We start from the raw sequence: 9,551 nt of genomic DNA, 5'->3' as shown, positions 1-9,551 counted from the left end.
CGGGAAGCCTCCGCGCCACGCCACCAAGGCTTCCACGTCCTTCTCTACGATGGCGAGGCGACATTGCCGCCTTCGGTGGACACGACGATCCTCGTCGGTGAAAAGCCGCGGGAGAGGCGCCAGATCCTGCGCCCGCTGGCTCGACACGGTGGGAAAATTCATATCAGGACGAGGCGCCACGCCGCCGCGTCGTGCTCGCGGGCCGCCTCCTCTGCGGTGTCGAAGGTGCCGAGGATGAGACGCTTCTCGCGAAAATAGATCTCGGAGGAGAAGGCGCCGGAGCGGAGCTCGCGGACTCCGCGAAAATCCGAAGAGCCCAGGCGGCGGATCGACATGGTGGCGCAGAGGCGGCGAGAGTGGGCGGCGGACAGAGTGTGGAGGGAGCGCCTTCTTTATAACGAGGGCCGGCCGCGGCGCGCGCGCGAACCTTTCCCGAGCGCTGGAGCGCCAAAACCAGCGCGCGCTAGGCCGCTTTCCACTGCGCGCGCGAACATTCCCCGCGCGCTGGAGAGCCAAAACCAAGGCGATGACATGATCTAAAACGCGCGCGGCCATGAAATGGGTCAGCCTGTTGGGCGCACTGCCGACCCAAAACTAAAAGAGGGCAGACGGCGGGCGGCCGGCCGACCCAAACGGACAAAAAGCGGACAAAAACACCGTCCGTTTGGGTCGGCCCATTGGAGTTGCTCTTAGTGGGCGAAATACTACTCCCTCCATTCCTAAATATAAGACGCCTACCAAAACGTCTTATGTGTAGGCACGGAGGGGGTAGAATTATCCTTTATTTTAGCCAATGACCAGGAGTGTATTTTGTTAATTAGTGGGCAAAATACTAGAATGATCCTTGATTCTGGCAGGAGCTTACAACAACATTTAATTTGCCAAGTACTTATTAGGGAGTGTGTCTTGCCGAGGAATATGACAAGTACATTCTCCCAGGCGAAGAGCAAGAAGGCGCTAATGTCCGTAACAACAACAACAAAACGAAATAATGTCCTTAGCTCGGACAATTGTTGAAATTAGACATTTTACCATCCAATTGTTTGATACTAAGTTACATTGCCACATGTAAAATGTTGTGCTCCGCACTACAAAAAATGTTAAACAAATTATACTAGTATTCTTTAAAAAGGGGATTTTTAATGACTTCAAACATAAAGCACATCCAAAGCACATATAAATATGTTTCAATCAAATGTCTTATTAGGTGCACGTGCATACAAAAATGTTGGTTCTACTCCCTCCGTTTCTTTTTAGTCCGCATATAAGGTTTGGTCAAAGTCAAGCTTTGTAGAGTTTGACTAACTTTATATTAAAAAAGATAAACATTCACAATATGAAATCAATATTATCATATGCACCATGAAACGTATTTTCATACTATATAGTTTTAGTATTGTAGATGTTTATATATTTTTATATAAATTTGGTCAAATTTTGTGTAGTTTGACTTTGACCAAATCTTATATGCGGAGTAAAAAGAAACGGAGGGAGTATATGATAACAAATGTATATGTTAAAAAGCAACAATATAATGAATACAATTGACAAGATTAAGTTTAGTTTAAGCCTTCTACGTATTTGACAAACGCATAACACTTCTTTTGGAAAACGTTACATTTTTAACGTGAGCTACTCTTTTAGTTTTATATAAACATTTCTTGTCACATACCAGCTTATTTTTTTTAAACACTCCACAAAATATTTTATTTTTTTAGAGTACATGTTTTATACACACACAAAATATTTCGATACACTAGACCTTTTTTGGCAACATTTTTTTGAATACACAAACTTATAGTTTGATATATGCGAACATTTTATTTTTGTAATACAAGGATATTTATTTCCACATATGTCAATATTGAAAAAAAAATATGGACATGTTTTCTAAAATACACATACACTTATTATTCGGATCATTATTTAAATAGTGAGGTACATATATTTTAAAAGTATCCTCACAAACAATATACATACATTTTAGAGATTTTGTATAAAAGAAAAACAAGCTATACCTATTAATGGTTAATGGGGCGCACCATGTGTCAGCCCGTGTATGGCTGCTTCGGACAACGCTGGCCTATTGCTCACTACTTAAATAATGGAGCCAATAAAAAGAATTTCCTGAAAAGGAACACAAATACGAAAATGAAAAGAATTTCCCGGAGGCTTCCAACGGGTCGGTGGCCACCTCCATCGGGAGCTCGCGTGATCAAGCCAAGGAGCCCTCCCCGGCGCTATGTTTCAACGGCCGGCCGAAAAATATTACGCTAGGTTTGCCACCGAGAGAGATGCGATCGCTCAAACCGCGAACATGAGTCATCCATGAGAGAGAGAGACCAGGGGGACGAGCGAGAATTTCACCGTCGTATGGCAAAATATGCATGTTTCCAAGTATGTCTTGTCTTTGATTGCACACATTATCTGCCGAGAGACTGATACTGTTTTTGGCAGAAAATTAATTGTTACCAAAAATCAGTGCAGTCCCAATAGAATGGATAACAAATTAGTGTAGGTGTCACCCGATGAAAGATCATCAAGACAAAATCCATGCCCGGAGACTTGTAGTCAGCATTTCAAACACAGAAATAAAAAAGAGCCTTCATTTTGCAGATATATTCAATATTCCACTAGATTCTATTTTGCTCACAGAACCTATAATTTGAAACCAAGTACACAACAGTTGCAGGATTCGAGCTGTTCAACATCCATATGACCCAAAATAACAACTTGATGCAAGATTGGAAAACAAAACAGCATATATTACAATTAACTTGCAACCAAATTGTTGCATAACCAAGTTTCTCAAGGAGACACAGCCAAACATCCAGCAGGGAGATCACATCGAAAGAGACCCTTGTTGAAAAGAATTGGCTGGAAAAGAATAAGCATCGAAAGAGACCCTTGTTCAAATGAGGAACCCAGCAGAGCTCCGGAGACGACTCAAATCGGACTGGCAGGCAGCGGCGACGGCGACGGCGACTAGTATAGTGCTGAAAAAGGAAAGGATAGCAAATCAGCCATTTCTAGGTTCAACCATGGTTGATATCGGCAACATGCAAGCAGGTTTTTATTCAACCCAAAAATTAAACAATCTAAATATGCAAGTAGATACAATCTGGATTTGTTCAAGAATTAGACTGATAAAAAAGTTGCATCTTTCAGAGCTAGGACGACCATCCACTCTTCATTAGGAAAGGAAACCTCTGTTAAAACATTGCCAACGCATAAATTATGCTACAGTACGCAAATGACAAGCAAAGGAAACCTCAGTTCAATCCAAAACTCTAAAGTTATGAAGACAGGAGCAGCAGCCTCTCTTTGATTGTTCAACTTAATAGGCTAGTTTTGACCAAATATTATCGATGCAACACTTGGCATCACTGAACTACAAATCCAAAGCATCACGAACACTAGATAAGAATCACCATGGCCAGCACATGATTTAGCAGCAGAGACGTATGGCCGTGGACACACGCAGTGCATGATAATAGACCAACAGAGAGCAGAGGAGAGGAGTGATTGCTTACGAGCTATGATATGCCGGAACGGAAAAAGAGCAACAGGAAGGGGAGACGTCTAAGTGGAAGAAGAATCACCGCACGGTGGCGTGGCTCGGTAATGAACCTGCGCGTGTTAGGAAGTGCAAGCATCAGGGAACCAAGCATATACATGGCATGCTGAAAGAATATATACCATAGCAGCAATGAAATTAAACAAAAACGTGCAAACAGTACTACTTTCGACTTGTTTGGATCATCACAAACCATCTATTACAGCAGTAAAAACTTGATAGCACTACAAGTGCTAATGATATTCACAATCAAATATTTAATTCAATGAATTCCAACCATTTCTAGGTTCAACAATGTTTGATATCTGCAACATGCAAGCAGGTTTTCATTCAACCCAAAAACAAAGCAGTCTACATTTACAGAATCTGAATTTGATCAAGACTTATATAGACTGATAAAAAAGTTGGATGTTTCAGAGCCAGGATGACCATCTGCTCTTCATTAGGCATATTAAATATGCAGCTAGTTTTTTTTCATTGATTGGACACAGGCAGAGCATGACAGTGAGAGAGAGAGAGAGAGAGAGAGAGAGAGCAGAGGAGACGAACGGTTGCTTACCAGCTAGCTATGCCGGAGTGGAAGAAGACAAGAGGGGCAGGGCGCGGAGTGGAAGAAGAATCGCTGTGGTGACTCTGTCCCCATCCACGAATCGAAAGGAGTTCATCGCAAGTGCAGATACGTCACCAATCACGTACTAATTACACTAAAGAAAAACAGGAAATCAAATTAGATGTATAAGTTGTTGCTTACGAGCTGTGCTTCATGAGGATTTTCTATTTCAGAGGGACGCCCAAACAGGACAATAGTTCCATCAGGATGAGTAACAACCATCAACATTTGGCACATCCCACTCACAGCTAGCCAAGTCAACAGTAGTACTTATATGACTACCAATTGGTGATGTGCTAGAAGTTCAACAATGAAGACATGTTTGTGTCTTGCAAAAGGGAAGGAAAAAATTACAGACTTGCTGATAATATGCATCTCAGTCGTGAACCTAGCTAGTGATTTGTTTCAAGTTCGATTACCACAAACTGAATGCTAATTCTGTACAGAAGGCCACTTTGTATTGCATTAAGTCAAACTGTTTCAAGTTTGACCAAGTTTGTAGAAAAAAATTACCATCGTATATGATGGGATTCATTTCTCAAACTTGGTCAAATTTAAAATAGTTTGATTTAAGACCACACTAAGTGGCCTTGTATACTTTGATAGAGGGAGCAACTGCCAATGGACAATGCTTTGGCTCAGTTACAAAAAGGAAAGAAAAAAGATTCAACCTCTAGCTGTTGTTTGCTGTTGCAAGCGACAGGTGGCCATTCACACCATGATTGCAAACATCAGCCTGCTGTCCTGCAGGTCAAGAAACACCTCTAGCGTCAGTTCAAAAAATAATATATGCTTCCTTATTGTTCAAATAACAAACAGTAAACATAGCATGCGCACAATCACACCGAAATCCTATCCTATGCGTCCACAAGCGTGCTCTACTCCGCTGACTAGTGAACAAAACAGCGGTTCAGAAGTCTAACACTATGGTAAGCTGATGATTTGGTTAACTAAACCAGCCATATTGATTCAATATGAAGAAGCCAACTCTACTGAAATCTGGAATACCAAGACATATATTTTTCCCTGTTCAGTTAATAGCATGCAGCATAAGCATTGTTCAATCCTCTCCAAGTTGTGGGTCGGACTGGTGTATGAGCTAGCTAACAAGGATAGGATAGGAAGAAAGAAATAAATAAAACGTTCCTTCTCTAGTCTCCTCTCTGAACTGAAGAATGAAACTTCTGGTTTTTTTGTTTCAGTTTACATGTACACAATGTGCAGTAAGCATATTGGACAAGAGAGAGCACATAGATACCTTCGATGGCGTCGGCCGGCACTAGGGTCGGAGCAGCAGGAGAGCGGTGGGATAATCATGATAAACCCTGTTCCTACAGAGCCAATAAAAGAAATTCATGAGAAGAAACCCAACAAAACATGATAGTGGGTGGTGAATCCATCGCAAAGAACATTATAAAGGCGGGCATTACACCAAGTCAAGCAATCATGCATTATTCTTCCTTTCTAAACACGCACATACATGAAACAATCATGATATAAACCTCATTTACCTATTGTTAATGACCACCACCCCCCCCCCCCCCCCCCCAAATAACACTTGGGTGAAAAGTGAAAACTGCACTTAACATGTACCAACATCAAAAGTGAAAATGCTGTACAGGACAGAAGGGGGAAAGAAACCTCCATTCTAAAACACAAAAGACATAATTGGCAGTTTGCATTATGGTCCAAGTCATCACATAAATCTGCCTTGTTACCCAAAAAAATAATGTCATCCTTGTACAAGCGTATTGGCCTACAACAAGTCAACTGGACATATCATTCTCCAACATCATTTAGCTACTGTTATTATTGACCCCCTCAAGTTATAACTTGAGTGACCCACAGTAGAAACCTGCACGTAACATATATGTTCCTACATCAAAAGTGAACTCTGCTGTACAAAACAAGAAAGGAAAAGAAGCATCCATCCTTCCATTATAATTATAAAGCACAGAAAACATAAAGGGTTGTAGGTATTGTGGTCACGTCGGCCACGCCATCACATAAAAATTTGACAGATGTGGATGTTCCATTGTTGAAGTAATACATGTACAGTATAATTTTGGAAACAATCATATTGGTAAGTAAGAATGGCATACCTCTCCTTTGTTGATGGGATAACACGAGGACCCATCCCTACAGAGCCAATAAAAAGAATTTCCTGAAAAGGAACACAATGAAACATGATAGTGGGTGGTGAATCCATTGCATAGAAGCATCATCGTATTGACAGTCCGTCATAATCCAATGACTAGCTAGCAAGGGATGTGGTACCTTACGTGCAAGAAGTCGTTGCCGTTGCCGGCGCACGGAGACTAGCTAGCGTCCTCTGCTGCTGGGCGCAACAGCAGCCACCCCGAGCGCGCGTCCGTCCGCGCTCCTTGGCAGGATAAACACATGGAGCGGAGCGGAAGAGGAGCAGCTGGGGAAGCGGATGCTGCGGCTGAAGTGAAGGTGAGCAGACCACAAGCACGGCAACCTTGCACTTTGACCTTGGAAGAAAAGAAATGGCATGACATGAGTAATTAGCCATCAGTTGCAAGGAATCAAACACGCCAAAGTATGGACTTGTATCAGCAACAAGCCCTTGCTCTATTCATCAATCAAGCAACATATATAATGATGCAGTCGCATCAACAAGCCCTTGCGGGGTTGGGCATGGCCTAACCTGCTGCTGTTTCTAAACCAAGCAAGGGCGCCAAATACAGAGAGAGGACAGCAACAAAATCTGGCTGTTTCTAATGCGACAGACAAACTGAAGAATTGTTTCATTCCGGTGGTGAAGAAGAAAGGCAATTTTGCATCACCAACTCGAGAGCACAAGGAAGGAAGGAAAGGGGTTTGTTTGGGGGTGGGGTTATCTGCCCTGAAGCTGCTGCTGCCCCTTGGTGCTGCGGTTATGGGCGCGCGCATTCCGGTGCTGGAAGAACGCGCCGGTGCCACACGAGGCTCTCACGGCCTGTAGGTGTGTATGTGTGACACACCATAAAAATGCAGGACTTTGATGCTGACTGACTTGGCGCCTGAACCAGAGGTCGACCATGCACTTTTTGGAGCAAAGAGCCGCGCAAATTCCAAAGATATACGTACATCCGTAAACACAATTCTAAGTATATTTTGATTTTGAATTGCGACTCGACAATTCAGACTGGACATTCCATGCTCTGAAGTTAGGAAAACTGTCAATCCAGGGCAACATCATGATTTATCCCGTTTATCAGAAACACAACCTACCGGTAACATTGTGCAAAAAGAATGAATTTCTTGTACCAGGAACTGACATAAGCAGAGATGGATGAATAATCGTGAAATTCTACCAAGAGAAAAGACAGATCGGCTCTGCACATATGGGGCATGATGAATTCAGAGATGGCGAGTGTTGCACTAGTAATCTTGAGAAAAACTGCAGAAGTGCTACCTGCTGGGATTGGAGCTGGAACGGAATGCCCATCAAAGAAGAGGGCCCTCCATTATGGCGCTGGCTCCTCCTGACCCCCCTCCCCGTCGTCCTCCCCGGCCATCAAAGAAGAGGGAGTTATGGTTTGGAGCCGCCCTGCATCTGGCCGTGGGTCCCGCCTAGGCGATGGCCTGCACGCCCGCCATGGTGCTCCTCCTTCCATTGTGATGGCCTGCAGAGCAGATCGAAATCAACCGCAGGGGTGCTTGGTCTTGGATCCGGCCGCACCTAGACCCTTGTCTGTCAGATCTGGGGCTGGGTGCCATGGCGAATTTGTGATGGCCTGCAGAAGCCAACCGCAGGGGAGGGTCAGATGAAGAAATCCAGAAGAAGAAGAAGAAGAAGAAGGAGAGGGGGCCGCCGGAGTTGGGGCGCCGGCGTGGTCGGGGCAGAGGAGAGGAGAGCGGCGGTCGGTGGTTGGGAGGACCTTTGGGGTCGGGCCACACGATGTGGATGTGGATTTGGATGGGGTTTTTTCCCTTTGGTTTCAAAAAATCCAACCGCGCCCCCGTCTCCAAAATTTAAATTTCCCCAAGACAAAGCGCGCGCCGTCGTGAGCGGGTCATCGAAAATTTCGCAAAGACAAAGGGCGCGCCCGCGTGCAATCGGACGAGCCTTTTATCGGTCCCACAGATCCCATCGGATCGCCCCACGCAACTCGATCTCGGCCGCTCCTCTCTTTCAGATCCGACGGCTTTGGCATAAAGCTGTAAATGTGTGTGGATGTGGCTTTTTGGTTTGGTTTGAAATCCAACCGCGTCCCCGGTCTCCAAAATTGCCCATGACAAGCGCGCGCAGCCGGTCATCGCAAATTTCAAAAGACAAGCGCGCGTGAGCGAGCGAGCGAGCCGGTTACTGATAAAACCACAAGCGCCGGTCCCGGGATGTGCCAGGTGGCCTGCGTGTTTTTATTGCTCCGACTCCTCCTCCCACAGATCGGCCCACGCAATTCAATCTCTTTCAGATCCCACGGCTCTAGCATAAGGCTTTTGATGGATCCGTACACAACTCAAATTCATGTATCTAGAAGAAAACAAACAAATTCAACATATTAATTTATGAAACTACCCCAAAAAAATCTACTTTACTTTTTAAATGTCTTTCTGCCTGCTTCTCACTGGGTAGGGATTGGGGTTTGCGGGAGAGTAGGAAGACAACAGAGCGGCTCGGGTGAGGCGGAGGGCCATGTTAGGGTGGCGCCGATGTAGGGTGCGCAAGCATGCATGGCAGTGCTGGACGACTAGATACAAGCCAAGTGTCCTCATTATGCTTTTTGGGAGAGGGGATGTGTCGTCATCGGTTTTAAATGATGGGCGTTTGTGATTCTTTGAAACCTTTTTTTTGCTTTTAATACAAAGGCGCGTGAACTATTAGTATATCTCCCACTCACTCACTCACTCTCTCTAGCTCAAAAAATATTAAAATAAAATCAGTTTTCCTCTCCCAAAACAATTAAAAAATACATGTGCCGATCATCCAGTTGAGCCCAATCTCTTCTAACCGCCCTAGGGGCAAAGCCTAGAGTTATATGACAAGGAAAGGGAGTTATACGAGTCCCGCTAAATCGCCTACCGCACTGCCCTTCCAACACATAAAATGACAACACATAGTATATATATTCCACGTCCAAACTACATAAAACCAGAACATGTAATATAACTCTACGTCCAACTACATAAAAAATATTGACACCACAAAGGCCGCATATATACAGTGAGTCAAATTTCTACAAGTAGGACCTACATGTACCATTGAACATACCACCCGATAATGCCAAGGTCACCACCGTCGCGACGTGAGCCTATGTAATTCGGTGTCTTGCATGTCCAAATTCAAGTGGATCCAAAATCAAAGCTTATCCACACTGGTCCATGAGATCCTGAACCGCCCACGACAGATTTTTC

General features: G+C 44.2%; 1 long non-coding RNA gene across 1 annotated transcript; it reads right to left on the bottom strand.

Annotated features, from left to right (window-relative positions):
- Positions 1–2,577: 2,577 nt before the first annotated feature.
- LOC123142885 (uncharacterized) lies at positions 2,578–8,143 on the bottom strand. The gene is made up of 8 exons (XR_006470629.1): positions 7,609–8,143; positions 6,465–6,682; positions 6,290–6,351; positions 5,446–5,518; positions 4,859–4,931; positions 4,137–4,281; positions 3,534–3,630; positions 2,578–2,996 (listed from the first exon to the last, which is right to left on the bottom strand). It is a non-coding gene; the product is annotated as an uncharacterized lncRNA (long non-coding RNA).
- Positions 8,144–9,551: the final 1,408 nt, after the last annotated feature.

The sequence above is a fragment of the Triticum aestivum genome, chromosome 6D (assembly GCF_018294505.1).
Source record: "Triticum aestivum cultivar Chinese Spring chromosome 6D, IWGSC CS RefSeq v2.1, whole genome shotgun sequence".
Lineage (NCBI taxonomy): Eukaryota > Viridiplantae > Streptophyta > Magnoliopsida > Poales > Poaceae > Triticum > Triticum aestivum.
This window is presented reverse-complemented; position numbering and strand designations above follow the sequence as displayed.